The sequence below is a fragment of the Amblyraja radiata genome, chromosome 4 (genome assembly GCF_010909765.2).
Source record: "Amblyraja radiata isolate CabotCenter1 chromosome 4, sAmbRad1.1.pri, whole genome shotgun sequence".
Lineage (NCBI taxonomy): Eukaryota > Metazoa > Chordata > Chondrichthyes > Rajiformes > Rajidae > Amblyraja > Amblyraja radiata.
Window position 1 is genome coordinate 57,347,174 of NC_045959.1, and position 25,596 is coordinate 57,372,769.

A 25,596-nucleotide genomic window follows, 5' to 3' on the forward strand; every position below is an offset into this window, starting at 1 on the left:
TTGCCAGGCCACACTAGGGCCACATGAGTAGTTCTGGTCTACATATCCCAAGGTCAAACCACACTGGGACCACCGCGCTCAGTTTCAGTCACCATATACCTTGATTAGTTCCCTGTATACCTTGATAGATCATAATGGGGACACCGTACACAACTGCAGTCTCCCTATACTGGGTTAAACCACTCTGGGAGCATCTTGTACAGTTCCAGTCTCCATATCCCATAGTAAGACCAGACTGAGTTACAGTGAAAAACGTTGTTTTTGTGCTATCTATGCAAATCATACCATACATGAGCACAATCAAACCATACACAAGTACAACAGATATTGCAAAGAGAAAAGTACCATTCTGCAGAATATAGTGTTACAGTATTATGGTATTACGGTTACAGAGAAAGTGCAGATTTTAAAAAGGGCGATATCCGCAATGAGGTAGGTTGGAAGATTTGGACTACATCCTTAGCTTACAGGAGGATCATTCAGGAGTCTGATAACAACAGGGAAGAAGTTGTTCCTGAATCTGGTGGTACTTGCTTTCAAACATTTGGATCTTCTGCCCGACGGGAGAGGGAAGAACAGGGAACGGGGAACAGCGGGTGTGAGTGGCCCTTGATTATATTGGCCGCTTTCCCGAGGCAGCGTGAAGTGTCGGTGTAGTCGATGGTGGGGAGTCTGGTCTGTGTGATGGACTGGGCTACATCCACAACTCTCTGCAATTTGCGGCCTTGGACAGAGTAATAATAATAATAATGGATGGGATTTATATAGCGCCTTTCTAATACTCAAGGCGCTTTACATTGCATTATTCATTCACTCCTCAGTCACACTCGGTGGTGGTAAGCTACTTCTGTAGCCACAGCTGCCCTGGTGCAGACTGACGGAAGCGTGGCTGCCAATCTGCGCCTACGGCCCCTCCGACCACCACCAATCACTCACACACATTCACACACATTCACACACAGGCAAAGGTGGGTGAAGTGTCTTGCCCAAGGACACAACGACAGTATGCACTCCAAGCGGGATTCGAACCAGCTACCTTCCGGTTGCCAGCCGAACACTTAGCCCATTGTGCCATCTGTCGTCCCCAAGTTAGAGTAGTTAGTCATAGAGTGGTACAGGACAGAAACGGACCCTTTGGCCCAACCTGCCCATGCTGACCAAGATGCCCCATCTACACTAGTCCCACCTGCCTGTGTTTGACACATAACCCTCTAAATCTTTCCTATCCCTTCGCTAAGCCAAGCTGCGATGCATCCTAATAGATAGTTTTCTACGATGCCTCTGCAGAAGTTGGTAAGATTGAATCGGAACTGGGCGCCATCTTGGATCCTGACCAGGCACCATCTTGGATCGTAACTTGGCACCATCTTGGATCGTAACTGGGCGCTACTTTGATCCTGACGGTGCCATATTGGACCGTAACCAGGCGCCATCTTATATCCTGACTGGGCACCATCTTGAAACATGATTGGGTGCCATTTTGGATCCTGGCCGGGCGTCATCTTGTATTCAGAGGGGAGCTGGTGCATTCTATGGTGCACCAGCAGAAGCGGAAAACCTGCTCATCAAACTGGTAACCGGAACGGTGGAAATAACAGCACATCTTTACTTAACAATCAGGGCTCTTCTGAAGGGAGAAACCAAGGAGAGATGCGCATTTCCAAGGCCTCTGTAGCATCTCTCTCGGCAGGCCCCAGGGCACTCCCTCTCCAACTGCATGTAAGTACTTTCAAAGGGCCATTCACCGCTGTACGGCGGGAACACAGTGGCAGCTGAAGGAGGATGTGAAGGAGCGGGGGAGCAGAGGAGCGAGAGACTTGATAGACTTTCTATTAACACTCAGATTCTCCCTGTCAAATGGCATTCATCGGGAATTAAAATGTATCAGCTTTAGAGCTCAGCTAGTTAGGGATGGATTCCATCTTGCCTACATGCCTGTGTAGGATAGTGAGGAGGGATGGCAGAATATCTAAAGGTTGAGGTATTTAGTTTAGGTTTCTTTATTGTCACGTGTACCGAGATACAGTGAAAAGCTTTCTCGTTGCGCGCTATCCAGTCAGCGGAAAGACAATACGTGATTACAGTTGAGCCGTCCACTGAGGTTTTCCAAGGGCAGAGGATTCTAAAACAAGATGGCACCCAAAAGGAGAGAGTTTTAAGGGGGACAACTTTTTCACTCAGAGGGCAGTGTCTGGACTGAGCTGCTAGGTGGGTGTGTTTGGTATGTGGAAGGAAACCGGAGCACCATGTGAACCTCCACGTGAGTGCAGTGCAGCACAAGCTTTCCCCTCGGCTTTACAGCACAGCAACGTCTAACACTAGTAGTTTGTCGTGTGCTTTCTACTCCCAGGGGAACAGTATTCTCCTATGTGGGAAGGAACTGGAGATGCTGGTTTAAACCGAAGATAGACACAAAAAGCAGGAGCAACTCAGCAGGTCAGACGGCATCTCTGGAGAGAAGGAATAGGTGACGTTTCTGGTCGAGACCTTTCTTCAGTCCTCCTTCTCCTTTTAATCACCTCTTTTCCTTCTTTCTCTGCATGGCTGCTTCACCTCATAAAGCATGGAAACAGGCCCTTCGGCCCAACATGCCCACACCAACCACCATGTCCCGTCTACACTAGTCCCACCTGCCTGCGTTTGGCCCATATCCCTCTAAACTTGTCCAATCCATGTACCTGTCTGAATGTTTCATTTTGATAGTATCTGCCTCAACTACCTCCTCCGGTGGCTCATTTTATATACCCACCACTCACTGTGTAAAATAGTTACCCCTCAGTTTCCTATTAAATCTTTCCCCTGTTACTTGAAACTTATGTCCTTTGGTTCACGATTCCGCTACTATGGGCAAAAGATTCCATGTGTAGATTCCAATCTATTCCTCTCATGAATTTGTTCACCTCTATAAGATCACCTGTCGTCCCCCTGCGCTCCAAGTCCTAACCTGCCCATCCTCTCCCTCTAGCTCAGGCCCATGAGTCCTGGCAACATCCTCAAAGCTTCTCTGCACCCTTTTGAGTTTAACAACAAGGTGACCAAAACGGAGTAAAATTTTACAAATGCGACCTCATCAACGTCTTGTAAAACTGCAACATATCATCCCAGCTCTTATACTCAATGCCCTAACTGATGAAGGCCAATGTACCGAAAACCTTCTTAATCACCCTATCTGCCTGTGACGCCACTTTCGAGCAACCACAGTGCCCTCCATAATGTTTGGGACAAAGACCCACCGTTTATTTATTTGCCTCTATACTCCACAATTTGAGATTTGTCATAGAAAAAAAATCACATGTGGTTAAAGTGCACATTGTCCGATTTTATGAAAGGCCATTTTTATACATTTTGGTTTCACCATGTAGAAATTACAGCTGTGTTTATACATATTCCCCCCATTTCAGGGCACCATAATGTTTGGGACACATGGCTTCACAGGTGTTTGTAATTGCTCAGGTGTGTTTAATTGCCTCCTTAATGCAGGTATAAGAGAGCTCTCAGCACCTAGTCTTTCCTCCAGTCTTTCCATCACCTTTGGAAACTTTTACTGCTGTTTATCTACATGAGGACCAAAGTTGTGCCAATGAAAGTCAAAGAAGCCATTATGAGACTGAGAAACAGGAATAAAACTGTTAGAGACAAGAGCCAAACCTTAGGCTTACTAAAATCAACTGTTTGGAACATCATTAAGAAGAAAGAGAGCACTGGTGAGCTTACTAATCGCAAAGGGACTGGCAGGCCAAGGAAGACCTCCACAGCTGATGACAGAAGAATTCTCTCTATAATAAAGAAAAATCCCCAAACACCTGTCCGACAGATCAGAAACGCTCTTCAGGAGTCAGGCACGGATTTGTCAATGACCACTGTCCGTTCATGAACAGAAATACAGAGGCTACACTGCAAGATGCAAACCACTGGTTAGTCGCAAAAGTAGGATGGCCGGGTTATAGTTTGCCAAGAAGTACTTAAAAGAGCAACCACAGTTCTGGAAAAAAGGTCTTGTGGACAGATGAGACCAAGATTATCTTATATCAGAGTGATGGCAAGAGCAAAGTATGGAGGAGAGAAGGAACTGCCCAAGATCCAAAGCATACCACCGCATGTGTGAAACACGGTGGTGGGGGTGTTATGGCCTGGGCCATGTAGGGCTGCTGAAGGTACTGGCTCACTTATCTTCATTGATGATACAACTGCTGATGGTAGTAGCATAATGGATTCTGAAGTGTATAGACACATCCTATCAGCTCAAGTTCAAACAAATGCCTCAAAACCCGTTGACCGGCGGTTCATTCTACAGCAAGACAATGATCCCAAACATACTGCTAAAGCAACAAAGGAGTTTTTTAAAGCAAAAAAATTGTCATTTCTTGAGTGGCCAATTCAATCACCCGATCTGAACCCAATTGAGCATGCGTTTTATATGCTGAAGGGGACTAGACCCCAAAACAGGCATAAGCTAAAGATGGCTGCAATACAGGCCTGGCAGAGCATCACCAGAGAAGACACCCAGCAACTGGTGATGTCCATGAATCACAGACTTCAAGCAGTCATTGCATGCAAAGAATATGCAACAAAACACTAAACATGACTACTTTCATTTACATGACATTACTGTGTCCCAAACATTATGGTGCCCTGAAATGGGGGGACTATGTATAAACACTGCTGTAATTTCTACATAGTGAAACCACAATGTATAAAAATGGCCTTTATTAAAATCTGACAATGGGCACTTTAACCACATGTGATTTTTTTCTATTTCAAAACTCAAATTGTGGAGTACAGAGGCAAATAAATAAATGATGGGTCTTTGTCCCAAACTTTATGGAGGGCACGGGATGTATCTGCACTTCTAGATACCTGTGCTCTACAACACTTCCCAGAGCCCTGCCATTCACTGTGAAGATCCTGCTACTGACTTCTGAAAATGCAACACCTTGCACCTATCTGTTTAAAGTTCCATCAACCATTCTTCAGCCCAACTGCCCTCCTTGATCAAGATCCTGCTGCAATTTTTGATGGCCATCTTCGCTATCGATAATACCACCCACTTTAGTGTCATCTACACTTACTAATCATGCCTTCTATATTCTCATACAAATTGTTGATCTGACCCACAAGCAGCAATGGGCCCAGCACTGATTCCTAGGGCACACCACAAGTGGGAGAAGATTAGACTTTATTACCATCCATCCCAGTGAGGAACGTGGGGAGCCGCTGTGGCGGATGTTATGTTAACTTTTATTTTATGTGGCTGTGTGTCTTGTTGCTTTTCACTTGGTCTGGCTGTATGGTAACTCAAATTTCACTGTACCTTAATTGATACGTGACAATAAACTGACCTTGAAACCTGCTCCAGTCTGAGAAACAACCTTCCACCATCACCCTCTGCTTCCTTCCATGAAGTCATTTCACTAACAAATTGGCTATCTCTTCCTGAATCCCATGGGAAATTGAGACGTTAGTCAAAGGTTTCGAGAACTAAGGAGTAAATTTAAAAAGGAAATCAGAAGGGCAAAAAGGGGCAAGGAGATAGCTCTGGCAGATTGCATTAAGGACAATCCCAAAATATTTTTATAAATACATAAGGGGGAAAAGGGTAACTAGAGAGAGAGTGGGACCTCTCAGGAATCAAAGCGGTCACCTCTGTGTGGAGCCACAGGAGATGGGCAAGGTCCTAAATGAGTATTTCTCCTCTGTATTTACCGAGGAGAAAGACAGTAGGATGGAGCAAATTGGAGCATTCACTGGAAGTGTCTTGAGAGCAGTCAGGGTTACTGTCAAAGAATTATTGAAGGTACTGCCGTGTTTGAAGGTAGACAAATCTCCAGGGCCTGATCTCATATATCCAAGGACATTGTGGGAGACTAGAGAGGAAATTGCGGGAGCCCTGGTTGAAATTTACGACGTCCTTAAATACAGAAGAGGTGCCGGAAGACTGGAGGGTGACAAATGTTGTGCCTCTTTTCAGGAAGGGCTGCAGGGAAAATGCTGGGAACTATAGGCCGGTGAGCTTAACATCTGTCATTGGTAAGTTACTGGAGAGTATTCTGAGGGATAGCATATACAGGCATTTGGATGGGCAAGGGCTGATTAGGGACAGTCAGCATGGTTTTGTACTTGGGAGGTCGTGTGCCTCACAAATCTGATTGATTTTTTTGAAGACGTCAGCAAAAAGGTTTATGAAGGCAGAGCTGTAGATGTTGTGTACTTGGACGTAAGGCGTTTGACAAGGTGCCGCATGGTAGGCTGCTCTGGAAGGTTAGATCGCATGGGATCCAAGGACAGATAGCTGAATAGAGAGCAATTTGGCTCCTTGGATGGAAGCAGAGGGTGATGGTGGAAGGTTGCTTCTCGGACTGGAGGCCTGTGACTAGTGGTGTGCCTCAGGGTTCGGCACGTTACTGTTTGTCATCTACATCAATGATTTGGATGAGAACATATAGAGGGCAAGGTTAGCAAGTTTACTGATGATACAAAAGTGAGTTGTTTGCAGATAGTGAAGAAGGTTGTGAACGATTGCAGCAGGATCTGGATCGATTGGCCAGGTGGGCGGAGGAATGGTTGATGGAATTTATTACAGAGAAGTGTGAGGTGTTGCATTTTGGGACGTTGAACAAGGGCAGGACCTACACAGTAAATGGTAGGCCTCTGTGTAGTGTTGTAGAGCAGAGTGATCTAGGAGTGCAGATGCATGGTTCCTCGAAGGTCGAGTTGCAGTTAGAAAGGCGGCCAAAAAGGCTTTTGGCACTTTGGCCTTCATCAGTCAGAGTATTGAGTATAGAAGTTGGGAGGTCATGTTGCAGTTGTATAAGATATTGGCGAGACCACATTTTGAATATTGTGTTCATTTCTGGGCAAACTGTTATAGTAAAGATATTGTGAAGCTTGAGAGGGTTCAGAAAATATTTATGAGGATTTTGCCAGGACTAAAGGGTGTGAGCTATAGAAAGAGTTTGAGTAAGCTGGGTCTCTATTCCATGGAGCGCAGGAGGATGAGGGGGATCTTACAGAGGTATAAAAAATCATGAGAGGAATAGATCGGGTAGATGCACAGAGTCTTTTGCCAGAGTTGGGGAATTGAGGACCAGAGGACATAGGTTCATGGTGAAGGGGAAATGATTGAATAGGATTCTGAGAGGTAACTTTTTCAAACAGTGCAGTGGGTGTATGGAACAAGCTGGCAGAGGAGGTAGATGAGGCTAGGACTATCCCATTGTTTAAGAAACAGTTAGACAGGTACATGGATAGGACAGGTTTGGAGGGATATGGATCAAGTGCAGGCAAGTGGGACTAGTGTAGCTGGAACATTGTTGGCGAGTGTGGGCGAGTTGGACTGATGGACCTGTTTCCACACTGTATCACTCTATGACTCTATGACATCCAAGGCAGCCTACCATGTAGAACCTTACTAAAGATCTTGCTGAAGTCCACACAGGCAACGTCTATGACTTTGCCTTCAACAACCTTTACGGTTACTGCTTCAAAAATCTTCCACGTACAAAACCATGCTGACTATCCCTAATCAACCCCTGTATATCCAAATGCATATATATATTATCCCTCACAACCCTCTCCAGTAATTTGCCTACCACAGATGTTCGGCTCACCGGTCCGTTCCCAGGCTTTTTTTACGTAGAAACCGTTCTTAAATAGAGTCACAACTTTAGCCACCCTCCAGTCTTCTGACACCTCACTCGTGTCTAATGATGATTCATTAATCTCAGCCAGGGCAGCTGCAATTCCATCTTGAACTTCCCACGGTATCCTCGGATATAACTGATAATGCCCGGGATATTATTTTCATGCCTTAACCAACTCTCCTCACCTTTCCCTTTTTACCTCCTCCTCCTCCTCCTCCTCCTCCTCCTCCTCCTCCTCCTCCTCCTCCTCCTCCTCCTCCTCCTCCTCCTCCTCCTCCTCCTCCTCCTCCTCCTCCTCCTCCTCCTCCTCCTCCTCCTCCTCCTCCTCCTCCTCCTCCTCCTCCTCCTCCTCCTCCTCCTCCTCCTCCTCCTCCTCCTCCTCCTCCTCCTCCTCCTCCTCCTCCTCCTCCTCCTCCTCCTCCTCCTCCTCCTCCTCCTCCTCCTCCTCCTCCTCCTCCTCCTCCTCCTCCTCCTCCTCCTCCTCCTCCTCCTCCTCCTCCTCCTCCTCCTCCTCCTCCTCCTCCTCCTCCTCCTCCTCCTCCTCCTCCTCCTCCTCCTCCTCCTCCTCCTCCTCCTCCTCCTCCTCCTCCTCCTCCTCCTCCTCCTCCTCCTCCTCCTCCTCCTCCTCCTCCTCCTCCTCCTCCTCCTCCTCCTCCTCCTCCTCTTCTCCTCCTCTTCTCCTCCTCCTCCGTCCTCCTCCTCCTCCTCCTCCTCCTCCTCCTCCTCCTCCTCCTCCTCCTCCTCCTCCTCCTCCTCCTCCTCCTCCTCCTCCTCCTCCTCCTCCTCCTCCTCCTCCTCCTCCTCCTCCTCCTCGCTCCTCCTCCTCCTCCTCCTCCCTCCTCCTCCCTCCTCCTCCCCTCCTCCTCCCCCCCCCTCCTCCCCTCCCCCTCCCCCTCCCCCTCCCCCTCGCCCCTCCCCCGCTCCCCCTCCCCCTCCCCTCTCCCCCTCGCCCTCCCCCCCCCCCGTCCCCCTCCCCCTCACCCGCCTCCCCCCCCCCGCCCTCATCCCTCCTCCCCTCCCCCCCTCCCCTCCCCTCCCCCCTCCCCCTCCCCTCCCCGTCGCCCTCCCTCCCCCTCGTCCCCCTCCCCCTCCCCCCTCCCCCTCCCCCTCCCCCTCCCTCCCTCCCTCCCCCTCCTCCTCCCCCTCCCTCCTCCTCCCCCCCTCCCCTCCTCCTCCTCCTCCCCCTCCTCCCCTCCCCTCCCCCTTCCCCCCTCCCTCCTCCTCCTCCTCCTCCTCCTCCTCCCCCTCCTCCTCCCCCTCCTCTTCCTCTTCCTCTTCCTCTCCTCCTCCTCCTCTCCCACTCAATTGTGAGCAGTTTGGGGCCCCATATCTGAGGAAGGATGGGCTAGTGTTGGAGAGGGTCCAGAGGAGGTTTACGACAATGATCCCAGGAATGAATGGGTTAACATATGATGAGCATTTGACGGCGCTGGGACTGTACTCGCTGGAGTTTAGAAGGATGAGGGGGACCTCATTGAAACTTACCGAATAGTGAAAGGCCTGGATAAAGTGGATGTGGAGAGGATGTTTCCATTATTGGGAGAGTCTAGGACCAGAGGCCACAGCTTCTGTGGAAGTCACTTTAGAAAGCAGATGAGAAGGGATTGAGTGGTGAATCTGTGGAATTCATTGCCACAGATGGCTGTGGAGGCCAAGTATTGGGGATTGTTATAGCGAAGATTGACAGATTCTTGATTAGTCCGGGTTATGGGGAGAAGGCAGGAGAATGGGGTGGAGAAGGAAAGATAGATCAGCCATGATAGAATGGTGGAGGAGACTTGATGGGCCAAATGGCCTAGTTTTGCCCTTATGACTTATGAACTTCTGAACCTCTGCAACTCCCTCGTCCCTCTTCCCCTTCCATTCCCTGCTGCCTTCAGGAAGTAGGAGACACATCAACCACTGACGATATTTATTTATTCCAGCATCGCAAAACCTGCGTAAATTGAATCATTCGAATCTCCCAGAAGGGCCGGAGTCTTTGACATTTTTATGCAACTGGAAATTGTGCAAAGCTTTTTAATTTGTTGTGAGGGATCTCCAGCTGTCTGCGGCCCCAGAGCACGGGCTAACCTGTTTCATCTCTCCCTACCTCTCGTTATTATGTGCAGAATTTGAATCTGATCCAGATCAATGGAATTTTTACACATCTGTCCTGAACCATTGCCTGAACCATTGAGACTAAATTTCAGTCCCCCTCTTGGCTCGAAGCAAAAGGCTCTTGCAAGTAACGGAGAGGTACCATTTGTCTGGAGCATCAGAGGCTGAGGAACCTGACGGTAGTATGTGACTGACATGCGAGAGCCTTTGCTCCGAGCCAAGGCTTTAGACATCAGAGATACAGCATGGAAACAGGCCCTTCGGCCCACCGAGTCCGGGCAAACCAGGGATCACCCAGTACACTAGCACTCTCCTACACACTCTAGGGACAATTTACAATTTACAGAAGCCAATTAACCTACACACCTGCACATGTTTGGAGTGTGGGAGGAAACCGGAGCGCCCGGAGAAAACCCACGCGTTCACAGGGAGAATGTGCAAACTCTGTACAGACAGCAACCGTGGTCAGGATCGAACCCGGATCGCTGGCGCTGTAAGAAGCAACTCTACCGCTGCTTTATTCCCTGCAAATAAAAATAAATAAATGCGCAAAATAGAATTTCCCTTTTATGAATTCATTTCAGTGATGCAGACAAGGGACTGTTATCAGATGAAGAATTGAAACTGGAATCTCGTTCTTCCCCATTGGGGAAAACCTAACATAAGTGATGTCCATCATGCAGGAGTACATCCATTTATGTATAAAAGCAACGACAAATCTTGTGTTTGACGCAGTCTGTATTGTCAGTGAAGCATTGCGCTTACCGTCCACACAATGCCAACCATGGCTGAAGCATACCGTCCACACAATGCCAACCATGGCTGAAGCATACCGTCCACACAATGCCAACCATGGCTGAAAGATCATAGTCATAGCGTCACACAGCGTGGAAACTGGTCCTTCAGTCCAACTGCCCACACCGACCAACATGTCCGACCAGCCTGCGTTTGGCGCACTTCCCGCTAAACCTGGCCTATCCATGTACCTGTCTAAATGTTTCTTAAACGTTATCCATCAAATGAGTACTCTGGCAGCTCGTTCCATACACCCACCACCCCTTTGTGTGAACAACAGATACAATATACGATGTTGCAGGAGGTGTTTCAAGTGTGGACTCCTATATATCGGCGAGACCAAGCACAGGCTCGGCGATTGTTCAAAGGGTCAAAGGGTATTTTATTGTTACGTGTACCAATTAAGGTACAGTGAAACTCGATTTACCATAGGGTCATACTAAAAGAGCAACAAGACGCACAACTTCATAAAAGTTAACATAAATGGTACCCGGACGTGGCGCCGACAGACAAGAAGCCGAAGCAAAGAAGTCGAAGCCAAAGAACGGAATGGAAACGAGGCCGAAACGCCAATAAATCGAAAGAGTCCGAAGACGAAACGCCAACTAACCGAAAGGATGGGATGCCTAAATGCAAACTAACCGAAAGGGCGGGACGCCTAAATCCCAAGGAACCGAAAAGCTGCGTCGCCTAAAAGCAAACTTACCGAATGGCCACTCTGTCGAAACGCCACCTACCCGAAAGGCGGCGTCGCCTACAGGCCAACGAACCGACTGCCGCTCAACAGAAAAGTCCAATAATGGACTTGACGTTGCCAGGGGCGGGACTTGTCAGCTAAACACATGAACTCCCATTCCCATTCCCACAATGACCTTTCTGGCCTGGGCCTCCTCCATTGTTAGAGTGAGGCCCAATACTATTGAAGGAGCAGCACCTCATACTTCGATTGGGCAGCTTACATGCCAGCTGTGTGAATGTCGACCTGCAACTTAATTAAGCCTTGCCTTCCGTCTCTCTCCATCTGTTTCCCTGGCCTGATTAAATTTTACTGATTGTGTGCCTCGTTGTTACCTTTCCCTCAACTAACAATGATCCATTCTACATTTTCCTTGAACTTCATCCCCTTTGATCTCTTGTTTTCACACCTTACCCTTCCATATCTCTATGTCTCCCTCTCCCCTGACTATCAGTCTGAAGAAGGGTCTCAACCCGAAAAGTCACCCATTCCTTCTCTCCAGAAATGCTGCCTGTCCCGCTGAGTTACTCCAGCTTTTTGTGTCTCCCTTTGATGTAAACCAGCATCTGCGGTTGCTTCCTACACACAAGGTGGGAATGGGAAGGAGAGTTAGCAACTGGGAGATCTAGCAGGGCTTGATTGTCCGAGCGCAGGCTTTCGGTGAAATGGTCGCCGAGTCTACACTTTATCTCGCAAATGTATAGGAGGCCATATCAAGAACCGGCTACAGTTGATGAGGTTGGAAGAGGCTCACTTGAATCTCTCACTCACCTGGATCATCCTTCCATAAGCCAGAGTTCTGTCTGATTCACCTCTACCCCATTGCGGACATTGGACTTTGTCTCGGGAACTGATGCGCCACAACGCTGAGAACTATGTTCTGCACTCTGCATCTTCCCCTTCACTCTACCTTTTGTACGTGAGTTTAGCATTTGAATTTACGAGAATGATCCCAGGAATAAGTGAGTTAACATATGATGAGCGTTTGACGGCACTGGGCCTGTGCTCGCTGGAGTTTAGAAGGATGAGAGGGGATCCTCATCGAAACATACCGAATAGTGAAAGGCTTGGATAGAGTGGATGTGGAGAGGATGTTTCCACTAGTAGGAGAGTCTAGGACCAGAGGGCACAGCCTCAGAGTACGTACCTTTAAAAAGATGAGGAGAAATGTTGTAAATGGTGAATCTATAAAATTCATGGCTACAGAAGGCTATGGAAGCCAAGTCAATGGATATTTTTAAGGCAGAGATTTTGACAGATTCTTGATTAATATGGGTGTCAGGGGTTATGGGGAGAAGTCAGGAGAATGGGGTTAAGGGGGAAAGATAGATCAGCCATGATTGAATGGCGGAGTAGACCTGATGGGCCGAATGGCCTAATTCTGCTCCTAGACATGAACTTATGAACTTATTTATGATGTGAATGGTCGCTTAGCACGCAAAACAAAGCTTTACAATGTCCCTCGCTGCCTGTGACAAGTATAAAACCCAAACCTAAACCTCTCCCTGCCAGGACTAACAGGCAGTGTGTAATATCGAACAATCAGGAATTGTTGAACGATTAGATTATCCATGCTTATTAACACGTGGAAAACATAATTGAGATATTAGGGAAGATAGTAATTTATCCTGTTTTATATGCCAATCATTTCAGTCATTAAAGGTGCCTTCAGAAATGTGCTCTGGCTTTTGTACATGCTAAGCTAGTTATAAGCTTCGTAAATTATGTGATTTAATTTCCATTAACTACATTATTATCTGTTGAATGTGCCAATTATAAAGATAAATGGAATATCCGCCTTAAGCAATTAAGGTGGCGGTGAGTTACAGGTTTTCTGACAAGGGGTGGTACTTAGACGGTGAATTCATCTCAAACTTGCAATGACGCTTACTCCAAATAATTTAACCCGTTGTGCATATATCCTCTAATAACCATAATGTCAGCGCACAGCCAAAGTCTGTAGTGCAACCAAAGACAAGAGAAAATACAATGTGAGAGGATGTTTCCACTAGTGGGAGAGTCTAGCACCAGAGGGCACAGCCTCAGAATAAAAGGACATACCCTTGGAAAAGAGATGAAGAGGGAATTTCTTTAGTCAAAGGCCGATGAATCTGTGGAATTCATTGCCACAGACGGCTGTGGAGGCCATGTCATTGAATATTTTTAAGGCAGAGATTTTGACAGATTCTTGATTACTACGGGTGTGAGGGGTAATGGGGAGAAGGCTGGAGAATGGGGTTGAGAGGGAAAGATAGATCAGCCATGATTGAATGGCGGAGTAGACTTGATGGGCCGAATGGCCTAATACTGCTCCCGGAATGTATGAACTTATGGAAACTGCTCACTCGTCTACTGAATCAAGCAACGTTCCATCAACTACAAGCAGGAGAGGAAAGTTCTAGACACAAGGAACTGCAGATACTGGTGTACAGAAAAATGACACAAAGTGCTGGAGTAACTCAGTAGGTCAGGTAGCATCTGTGGAAAACATGGATAGGTGACGTTTTGGGTCAGGACCCTTCTTCAGAGTGATTGTGGTGGGGGGGATAAACCTGGATGAGAGGAGGAGGCAGGATAAACTCTGCCGAGTGATAGGTGGATATGGGTAAGGGGGTGAATGTTTGGCAGATAGGTGGATATAAGATACTACAGAATGCAGAATATAGTTCTCAGCATTGAAGTGCATCAAAGGTAGACACAAAATGCTGGCGTAATTCAGCAGGACAGGCAGGAATGGGTGACCCGGGTCGAGACCCTTCTTCAGACAGGTCAGGAGAGGGGGCGGGACAAGATAGAATGTAGTCGGAGACAGTAAGACTGATGGGAGAACTGGGAAGGGGATGGAGAGAGAAAGCAAGGGCTATCTGAAGTTAGAGAAGTCAATGTTCATACCACTGGGGTGTAAACTATCCAAGCGTAATATGAGTTGCTGTTTCTCCAATTTGCGCTGGGCCTCACTCTGGCAATGGAGGAGACCCAGGACAGAAAGATCAGATTGGGAATGGGAGGGGGAGCTGAAGTGCTGGGCCACTGGGAGATCAGCTTGGTTAAGACGGACTGAGCGGAGGTGTTCAGCAAAACGATTGCCGAGCCTGCGCTTGGTCTCGCCGATGTAGAGAAGCTGACACATGGTATAGTGGATACAGTAGATGGGGTTGGAGGAGATGCAGGTGAACCTCTGCCTCACCTGGAAAGACTGTTGGGGTCCTTGGATGGAGGCGGGGGGGGAGATAAAGGGACAGATGTTGCATCTCCTGCAGTAGCAGGGGATTGTACCTGGGGAGGGGGTGGTTTGGGTAGGAAGGGACGAGTTGACCAGGGAGTTTTGGAGGGAACGGTCTCTGCGGAAAGCAGAAAGGGGTGAAGATGGGAAGATGTGGGCAGCTGTGGGATCCTGTTGGAGGTGGCGAAAATATCGGAGGATTATATGTTGTGTGTGACAGCTGAAGGGGTGGAAGGTGAGGACAAGGGGGACTCTGTCCTTGTTACGAATGGGGTGAGGGGGAGTAAGAACGGAGCTGTGAGATATCGAGGAGACCCTAGTGAGAGCTCCATCTATAATGGAAGAGGGGAACCCCTGTTTCCTAGAAAATGAGGACATCTCCGATGCCCTGGTATGGAACACCTCATCCTGGGCGCAGATGCGACGTTGACGAAGGAATTGGGAGTAGGGGATGGAGTCTTTACAGAAAGCAAGGTGGGAAGAAGTGTAGTCAAGCAGTTCTTTCCTACACATTAAAGTGCATCAGTCCCATAGACAATGTCTAATGTCCACAATGGGGTAGAGGTGAGTCAGACAGCGCCCTCGTTTATAGGACTGTTCAGAAGCACAATAACAGCGGGGAAGAGGCTCTTCCTGAAGGGCCTGTTTCTGTACTGCATTGTTCTATGTCATGCCTCTAGACCAGTGGTTCCCAACGTGGGGCGTACGCCCCACAGGGGGGCAATTTGATTTTTAAGGGGGGCATCAGGTAAACATATGTAGCTTATGTTTCAGATGCTATTTTGAGTAAATTCCATTTTCTGAGAATTATTTCTTTGTCTGCTCGTGCTAAAATATGGGGGGGGGGGGCATCAGGATTTTAGAGGTGATTAGGTGGGGCATGGCCAAAAAATGGTTGGGAACCACTGCTCTAGACCCTAGATTCATAGAGTCACACAGAGTGGAAACAGGCCCTTTGGCCCAACTTGTCCATGCCAACAAACATGCCCCATCTACACTAGTCCTACCTGCCTGCGTTTGGCCCATATCCCACGAATCCTGTCTTATCCATGTACCTGTTCAATTGTCTCGTAAATGTTATGATACTACCTGCCTCAATTACCTCCTCCAGTAGCTCGTTCCATACACCCACCACCCTCTGTGTAAAACAGTTGTCTCTCAGGTTCCTATTAAATCTTTCCCCCCCATTCACCATAAACCTATGTCCTCTGGTTCTTGTTACCATGACGTTAACACGGGCAGTGCAGAGGGAGTAGTTTGTGCACGGTGTCCGGCCTTTTCTCTCCGGTGGATGCGTCGTGTTGGTTTTGAGGAGGTGAAGTCGCCCCATGTTCCACAAGCCCATCGTCCACATCACGTTTTGATTAGCAAAGATGTCAACAGTAAGGGGGAGAAGGCAGCAAAATGGGGTTGAGAGGGAAAGAAAGACCAGCTATGAATGAATGGCGGAGTAGACTTGATGGGATGAACGGCCGAATTCTGTTCCTAGAACTCGTGAGCATGTTTGTGAGACCTTACTGTGCTCAAATCAGCAGCTGTGCCTCGCTTCCCATCTCGGGCCTGTACAAGAATGCCCGGGGTTGTGAGCAATGCGACGGGAATGCAAGTGTGACAAGTGTGAGATCTTGCACTGGAGTGTGTCAAACATATCTCTCTCTTTCTCTCTCTCTCGCGCTGTCTCTCTCTCTCTCTCTCTTTCTCTCTCTCTTTCTCCCTCTCACTCTCTCTCTCCCTCTCACTCTCATCTCCTACCGAGAGACTAGAGTAGAGATCTCTCTCCCTCCAATCTACGATCTTCTCCCTCGCCTCTCTTCTCTCTATCTCTCTCTCTCTCTCTCTCTCGCCCCTCTCTTGCTCCCTCACTCTCTCTCTCTGTCCTTTCTCCCTCACACTCTCTCTCTCTCTCTCTCTCCCCCTCACTCACATTGACTGTAATTGTGCGTGTGTTTGTTGTACATGTGTGTGAATGCGTGCATGTGAGCATATATGTGCGGGTGTGCATATGTATGTATTGTGAATGTGTTTGCACAAGTGCATTTATGTGTGCTTATGTGCGTTCCAGTGTGAGTGTGGGTGTATCTGTGTGAGTGTGTGTGCGAGCATGTGTGTGTGTGTGAGCATGTGCGTGCAAGCATGTGTGTGTGTGTGCGAGCATGTGTGTGTATGTGTGTGTGTTTGTGTGTATGTGTGTGTGTGAGCATGTGTGTGTGCGAGCATGTGTGTGGGTGTATGTGTGTGCACGTGTGTGTATGTGAGTGTGCAAGTGTGCGTGCGTGTGTGTATGTGTGTGTGCGTGTGCATGTGTGTGTGCGTTTGTGTGCGTGCGTGTGTGTGTGTATGTGTGCGTGTGTATGTGTGCATGTGTGTGCGTGTGCGTGCGTGTGTGTGTATGTGTGTGCGTGCATTTGTGCATGTGTGCGTGCGTTTGTGCGTGTGTATGTGTGTGCGTGCGTGCGTTTGTGTGTGTGCATGCGCGTGTGTGTGTGTATGTGTGTGCGTGTGTTTGTGTGTGCGTGCGTTTGTGCGTGTGCGTGTGTGTGTGAGTGCGTTTGTGTGTGTGTGTATGTGTGTGCGTGCGTTTGTGTGTGTGCGTGCGTTTCTGCCTGTGTGTGTGTGTGTGTGTGTGTGTGTGTGCATGCGTTTGTGCGTGTGTGTGTGTGTGCATGCGTTTGTGTGTGTGTGCGTGCGTTTGTGCGTGTGTGTGTGTATGTCTTTTTCCCCTCCCCCACTGTCCGTGGATAGTGGGCTAGTTGCTGTGAAGGGAGGGTTGATTAGAGTTGGTAATGAAAGCGGGCAACGTCTTCATTAGAAATGTGCCACGTGGGGCCGTGGGGGAGAGCCAGGTAGCACCGTGCCAGCCCACGGCCAGATGGTGGAGAGTTCGATTCCCCCAGCTGCCTGTCAGTGAGCCGTGTCAACGCTGGATCCGGCCCCACTCTCCCCACGCACTCTCCCCGCACACACTCCCCGCACACACTCCCACACACGCTCCTGCACACGCTCCCGTCCCAACGCCAGATACAGGTGCCACATATTTATCTGCCGCTGCACCAACTGCCACAGTCTGCCAACCTCACACCCACACTCATAGTCACAGACACACACGCACATCGATATACTCACACCCATCACAGTCACACATGCACACACACACATACACACACATACACACACACAGACACACACACATGGACACACATACACAAACACACACACATGGACACACATACACAAACACACACACCCCTCATACACACACACACCTACACACACAGGTACATACATACACACACACCGCTCACACACACACACATCTAGAATCAAGTATAGACAGTAGGCAGGATCTTGGTCTTGTTTATTAAGGTCCCAAGGCCATTCACTCAACCAACAACGCAACCTATCATAAGATACAAGGAACTGCAGGTGCGGATTATAGAAAAAAACACAAAGTGCTGGAGTAACTCAGTTGGTCAGGTAGCATCACTGGAGAACATGGATTCAGGCCCGGAGAAAGGTCCCAACCCAAAACGTCACCTATCCGTTGTCTCCAGAGATGCTGCCTGACCTGCTGAGCTACTCCAACACTTTGTGTCTTTTATATCACATGCCTTCAGAGAGATATTGACAGTGGATGCACTCCACAGGAAACCTCCAAGGGAATTGCACAAAATCTCCGACAATCCACAAATGGTTGAAAAAGTCTGATGGTCGGGGGTTGAGCTAGAAGGTGGTTAGAGTCTGTGAACTCAGCGCCTGAGGGGAGCTGGAGGCAGCGATTCCTACAGCACTTAAGCATTTGGAGGAGGATCTGAACCACCAAGGAATAGCCCACAGAACAAGTAAATAGGATGTGTAGATAGACACAAAAAGCTGGAGTTGCCCGGATCAGACAACATCTCTGGAGAAAAGGAATGGGTGATGTTTCGGGACGAGACCCTACTTCATTTGGTTCTGAACCAGCATCTGCAGTTACTTCCTACACAAATAGGTCATGTAAATGGTATTCTTTAAGAAAGAACTACAGATTCTGGAACAATGGTAGGTAGACAAAAAATGCTGGAGAAACTCTGCGGGTGAGGCAGCGTCTGTGGAGAGAAGGAATAGGCGACGCTTTGGGTTTCAGCCTGAAGAAGGGTCTCGACTCGAAACGTCGCCTATTCCTTCCCTCCTTGTAGATGGTATAGGTTTATTATTGTTACATCATAGAGTCATACAGTGTGAAAACAGGCATTTCAGCCCAACTTGCCCACGCCAACCTACATGTCCCATCTACACTAGTCCCATCAGTCTGTGTTTGGCCCATATCCCTCTAAACCTACCCTATCCATGTACCTCTCCAAATGTTTCTTAAATGAAGCGACAGTACCTACCTCAACCACCTCCTCCGACAGCTCATTCCATACACCCACCACCCTTTTGTAAAACAGTTACCCCTCGGTTTCCTATTAAATCTTTCCTCCCTCGCCTTACATCTATGTCCTCTGCTTCTTGATTCCCCTACTTTGGGCAAGAGACTCGATCTATTCTGATCATGATATTGTACACTTGTATAAAATCACCCCTCATCCTCCTGCACTGCAAGGAATAGAGTCCTAGTCTGCTCAACCTCTCCTCATAGCTCAGGCCCTCGAGTCCTGGTAACATCCTCGTAAATCTTCTGAGCACCCTTTTCCCCCGTAAAACAGCGCTCAAAACTGAACACAATACTGTAAATGTGGCCTCACCAACGTCTGATATAATTGCAACATGTCCTCCCAACTTTGGTACACAATTCTCTGACTGACGGAAGCCAATGTGCCAAAAGCCACATGTACTGACATAGAGTGAAAAACGTAGTGTGAGTGCTATCCAGCCAAATTATACCATACACGAGTACAACGAAGCCATGCACAAGTACACCAGGTGGTGCAACGAGAAATTAGCAGGGTGCAGAATGTAGTGTTACAGCGTTAAGGGCCTGTCCCACCAGCATGCGACTCCATGCGGCAAGCGCGACCTAACGTGGTCGCTTGAGCCGTACGGCCTCGCGGGGCCGGTCCCACTTCGATCGCCGGAGCCGTATGGAGTTGTGCGGAGTTGGTCCCGACATCGCGCGGGGCTCCGAAAAACTGACAGTTCAAAAATTCCACGAGGCAACCGCCTTGACGCCGTACGCACCACCTCGACGGGCATGCGCAGCGTCTCGGTGCCGTACGTCACGCGCTAACTTCCCGCGGACTTCGCTCGAACTTCACGTCACTCGCTCGACCTCCGCGCGGCCCCCGCTACCGGTTTGGTCGCATGCAGGCGCATGCTGGTGAGACCGGCCCTGAACGGGAATTACTTGACCTCCGCGCGGCCCCCGCTTCTGGTTTGGTCGCGCTTGCCGCATGCAGGTCGCATGCTCGTGGGACAGGCCCTTTATAGTGTTACAGTTACAGAGAGAGTGCAGATTTTAAAAGGGTGTAAGGTTCGCAATGAGACAGGTTGGAAGATTGGAACTACATCCCAGCACATGGAAGGACCGTTCGGTAGCCTGATAACAGCGGGGAAGAAACTGTTCCTGGGTCTGGTGGTACATGCTTTCAGGCTTTCGTATCCTCTGCCCGACTGGAGAGGGAAGAAGAGGGAATGACCGGGGTGTGAGTGGTCCTGGATTATGTTGGCTGCTTTCCCGAGGCACACTTCGATTTAGGGCAGAAACAAGTTGTAAGAGCGTCAAAGGTTACGGGGAGAAGGCAGGAGAATGAAGTTGAGAGAGAAAAATGGGATCAACCATGACTGATTGGCAGAGCAGACTCTATAGAGTTTAGGCTTTAGAGAAACAGTGTGGAAACAGGCCCTTCATGCCAGACTAGTACACCAATACTATCCTACACTCTGGAGACAAGTTATAGGAACCAATTAATCTACAAACCTGTATGTTGGAGTGTGGAAGGAAACCACAGCACCCATGCGGTCACAGGAAGAACATGCAAAATAGTAAGATTAAACGAGAACTTACCAGTTTGAAGTTTGATCTGTATTTTATGAGGAGTTACGATGAGGGATTACGTGAAGAGCCCGCTCAGCACGCATGCGCGGCATACTTCAAAGCAGCGGTGTGGAATCACAGAAAGACACAGTTATTGAAATAAACATAGTAAAGAAAAGGAGACATCAGTTATCAGTTTGACCCATATTATTGAGGGTGGGAGCGGAGGGCACGTAATCCCTCATCGTAACTCCTCATAAAATACAGATCAAACTTCAAACTGGTAAATTCTCGTTTAATCTTACTATTTTACTTCGGAGTCACGTGAGTGACTACGTGAAGATTTTAAAGCTCTGTGATTTCAAACCGTGTAACAGTTATTACTTCACTCACTGCCGAAGTCCTTGAGGGAGGAAGTGTGTTATCGTAATCAACCAATGAATCTGTTTGTAGAAAAACACAATGGTATTTTATAAACAATAACAACAAAGAAATTAAATTGCTCCTCTGGGTTTAAATTAAATATTTGCAGTCTGTAAACATTTTTCTGCAAATAAAGCAGGTTTTGCCAACGGCTTATTACAAAAATTCTCAACGGTCTTTCCCCCGACCATCCTGCTGTAGCCAGGATGTGGTCTATAGGCACGTCCAACCTTTTGGCCGTTGACGTGGATGCTGCCCTGGTGGAGTGAGATTTGTACATGTTAGTGTTTATCCCAGCAGCTTTTAGTACCTGCTTGAGCCATCTCGAAATGGTTTGGCTCGTCACCCGACCATAAGGTTTTTTATGACTGACCCACAAGACTTTACCTCTCCCTTGAATATTTTTGGTTGTGTCTATGTAGGACAGTAGGTGGGTCATGGCACAAAACCCACCTTCTGGCGGGTAAGCCCGGAATTCCACGACTGGATTAGGTGTTCCTGGTCTGCTCTGTTTGATCAGTCCCTGGATAACGACAGAGATCTGGTCTGGAGCTGTGAGCATGCTGTCCAGTCGCAATAGGTGTAGTGACTGGACCCTCTGTGCAGATACAAGTGCCATCAACATGAGTGTTTTGAGCATAGATTGTTCCAGGCTGAGGGATCTGGCTGGTGGCCATCCCCTGAGGTTTGTCAGGACCACACTGACATCCCATATATGGGTGTACCTTGGTCTAGGGGATTAGAGTTGTAAATACCTTTCATTAGTTTGACCACCAGCGGGTGGGACCCCATGGCCTGTTGTCCTGGAGCTTGTTTTAAATAGACAGCCAGGGCACTTCTAGCTGTGTTGATGGCTCTGTAGCTGAGTCCTTCATCGTGGTGAAGGTTCGCCAGGAATTCCAGTACGTTGGTAACTGTAGCGGTTGAGTAGGTGGTCCCTGTATCCAAGCAGTACTTTTCCCATGTTTTGATGCTGGACAAGTACTGTTTTTTAGTGGATGTTCGGAGGGATGCTGACATGGTGTCGACAGTTTGTTCGGATAATCCCAGTCCCAGAAGTGGTCTGTTCAGAATCTGCAACCCAGGAGTTTGATTTTTTCATGGCACGGGTGGCTTATGCCCGACTCTGGGTCACTGGGGAATACCATCGGAGTTTCAACAACCATGTCATGGAGTATTGGGAACCATGGCTGCGTAGACCAGTCGGGTACTATCAAAATACCTGAAGCAGAGTCCATTTGTATTGTGCGTAGTACCCGACTGATGAGGCAGAAGGGAGGAAATGCATAGAAGAAGAATTTCCCCAATCCAGCGCGAACGCATCTATCACTGCTGCCTCAGGGTCTGGTTCCCAAGCGACATACATAGGTACCTGGTGATTTAGCCTTGATGCAAATAAATCAATATCGGGCGTGCCATATTGCTTGATAACTTTTACAAATATTTTGGGGTTTAACATCCATTCGATGTTATCATTAAATTTACGTGACCTGGTGTCTGCCACTGTATTTAGCTTACCTGGCAGGTAAGTTGCTGATAGCCAAATATGTCTTTCGACACACCATTGCTAAATTGTGTTGACCAACTTGTCGCATGATAACGATTTAATGCCGTCGATATGGTTAATATAGGCCATCACCGTAGTATTATCTATTTGTAACCGTACATGCAAGTGATGCATAATTGTGCATATGCTTTTAAACCATAAAAGGCACCGAACATCTCTAGATAATTAATGCCCAGTGTAAGTAGTAATGATGACTCTGGGTTAGTCCATATACCACCTGTGCTGGATATGGAGTTAGTTGCTCCCCAGCCTTGAGCACTGGCATCTGTTTGGATAACTAACGTAGGGTTAGTGATGATAATAGGGCTGAAACTATGCCAAACGTTTTTTGCCCACCACTGTAGTTCTTATATTGCTTCAGTGGGTAACTTCATGACATGATCATAATGACCTGCATGTCGTTTTAGTGCCTGTACCTTTGCTCTTTGTAAGTTTTGATAGTGCAAAGGTCCGAATTGTGTAGCCGGAAATGCTGCTGCCATTTTCCCCAATTACTCTTGCTACTTGTCGAATAGTTGGTCGTTCGTTGACCATTAAATTGTTGCATGATTGTGCCAATTCAACTGTTTTGTCTCTTGGCAATGTTACAGTCATGTAGACTGAATTAATTGTGAAGCCCAAGTAGTCCATGACTGTGGATGGCTTCAACTTAGATTTATCTGGATGTAAGACAATCCCAGGGTTTCGAACAACTGTTTGGTAGCTGATACAGCTGACATAGTCAATTCCATGGTCTTGCCTACTATTAAGATATCATCAAGATATGCCATGACAATATGTTTTTGTCTTCTTAATATTGCCAGAGCTGGTTTTAGTATCTTGGTGAATAATCTTGGGGCTGATGTTAACTCATTGGGTAACGTTTTAAACTGTCATAGCTGCCCCATCCAGGTAGATTTCAGGTATCTGCGATGATCCTTGTGAATGGGTACTGAATAGTAAACATCTTTAAGATCATTGCTTGCCATGAAGTATCCTTTGGAAATTAGTTGTTTGGCAGTAACAAACGTTTCCATTTTGAAATGTATATACTTAACAATCATATTTAGTGAAGTTAAGTCAATGATGATGCGACATCCACCATCTTTTTTGGGTTTAGTGAATATATTTGATACGAATTCCAAGGGTTCATGTTTTGTTTTTCCAATGATACCCTTTGTAATTAGTCTCACCAGTTCAGCTTGTCCCTCTCGTTTTTCTTTAACTGAGAGGGAAAATACCCTCTGGGGTGAATGTTGAACTGGTGGCAATTTTTCTAGTATGAATTGTATTTTGTATCCACTAATGCCATATACTGATCACTCGTGATAGGCTCCCGTGCTTCTTTAAACAGGTGTAATCTCCCCCCTGTTAGTATTAAGCCCCTACTTTCTATACGCTGGTAGGAACCAGACCCACCTACCTCCATGCTTATGGGTATTTCTTCTGTTTCCTCCCGGTCCAACGAGTCTTGCGCGTTGTCTGACGTGGCGGTGATGTTGGGGGGTGGCGCATTTTCCATGGGGTCCGCTCTGGGCCCTGGTCTAAAGAAGACTTCCAGTGATAGAATGCGGACCCCGAGCTTTCACCAGTCCCATATGGTAGACGTCGACTGGTGGACGCGATGGGGTGCTGCTGCTTGGGAATTATTATTTTTGGTTTGCTCGTCCCGGGGCCTGCCCTCATGAGACCGAAAGTTTTTGAGGCCTCTTCCATATCCTTCATATGATTTGTGAGGTTTTTGCCAAAGAGCAGTGGGTCTGGCTCAGTGGCTGGGGTTTTGCACAACCCCGCAAATTTAGGATTTTTATGGCAGGTCTTATGATTTGTTTACGAAGGTTGTGGTCATCTCCGTATTGTCCACGGAACGAGCAAACGATGTGATGGCTGACGTCAGGAGCCTGAGGATCCGCTGCAGTTTTAGCTCCTGGTTCCGAATATTTGCCCCAACGTGCCCCCAGTTTTGGCTGTTTACAGCCGGCACTTTAAGGGACTCACAGTTCTCTGGAGCTGTATACGTTTCTAAGGCCTCATTGACCACCTGCTCCTGTAGGGGCCTGTTGGAGAGGTGGTTAATGCTGGCCGCTAGTTTGGCCTCTAACGGCCTTCCTGCACGTGGGGCTGCCGCGTAGCGGTCCACCACACCCAGCAGCTCTTCCTGTTCCTGCACCCCTTGCATACTCCCGACATCTTCAGCCAGCGTCCCCTCTTCTTGACCAGCTCAGTCCTGGCCACCAAAGCTACCCTCGGGTAAGGAGGAAGCAATGGACAGTGCACAAGGCACTGTGGAGGGAGTGCCTGAACTCCCCCTGCGAGAGCGCCCCTCACGAAGCGCGTCTCGCTGGAGCACCTGCTCCAGGAGCCGCTCCAAGCGGCTCAGGCGGCTGTCTCTCCCCCGTGCGGGTGAAGAGACGTCCCCGTCCGACAAGTCGGAAGCCACCGGCCAGACGTTTCTTCGGTAGCTTTACTTCCAGCCCGCTGCTCAGGCGCTAGCGGGACTGGGCTCGGCACGGTGTCGGGAATAGCAGAGCGCCCGGTAAGCGGTCCTACTGCCTGTTGCTGACCCCCCCAGATGGAATGCTCCTCCGTGGAGTCGTGCGGGGGACAGGTTTGTTCAAGAGCCTTTGTTCTCTGCCTGAAATAAAGCAGAAGGCTCCTCCTGTGAAAGAAAACCCGACCTCAGGGTACTTACCTGACGGTCCGTTCTTTCACGCTGTAGCGGGAGCGCCTGACTCCCGATGCGGCCGCTGTTGCACTGCTGAACGCAATGCCGCGCATGCATGCTGAGCGGGCTCTTCACGTAGTCACTCACGTGACTCCAATAAGTAAAATCTGTACAGACAGCATCACAGTCAGGATCAAACCCAAATCTCTGGTGCTGTAAGACAGCAACTCTACCGCTGCACCACTGTGCTGCCCGATGGGCCGAATGACCTAATTCTGCTCCTAGGCCTTGTGGTCATGGTTCGACACATTAATGTTGGAAAAATCAAGGCATGTGCCGGCAGTTCATGAGGAGAGTGGGACCAAGTGGAAAGACCGGCCGGGATATCGCCACGTGATACAGCAACGTCAAAGGGGCCGAATGGCCTTGCCACAGCTTCTATCTCTTGTGTTCTCAGCAGTGTTTCAGCACTTCCTTCACAGTGTGTTCAAGCTCGGCAGCCTGTATGTTTAGTT

At 48.3% G+C, this 25,596-nt stretch overlaps 1 protein-coding gene across 3 annotated transcripts in view; it reads left to right on the plus strand.

Moving 5' to 3' along the window:
* Positions 1 to 25,596, plus strand: part of znf521 (zinc finger protein 521) — a 306,599-nt gene that overhangs the window by 139,708 nt on the left and 141,295 nt on the right. The window lies entirely within an intron of this gene.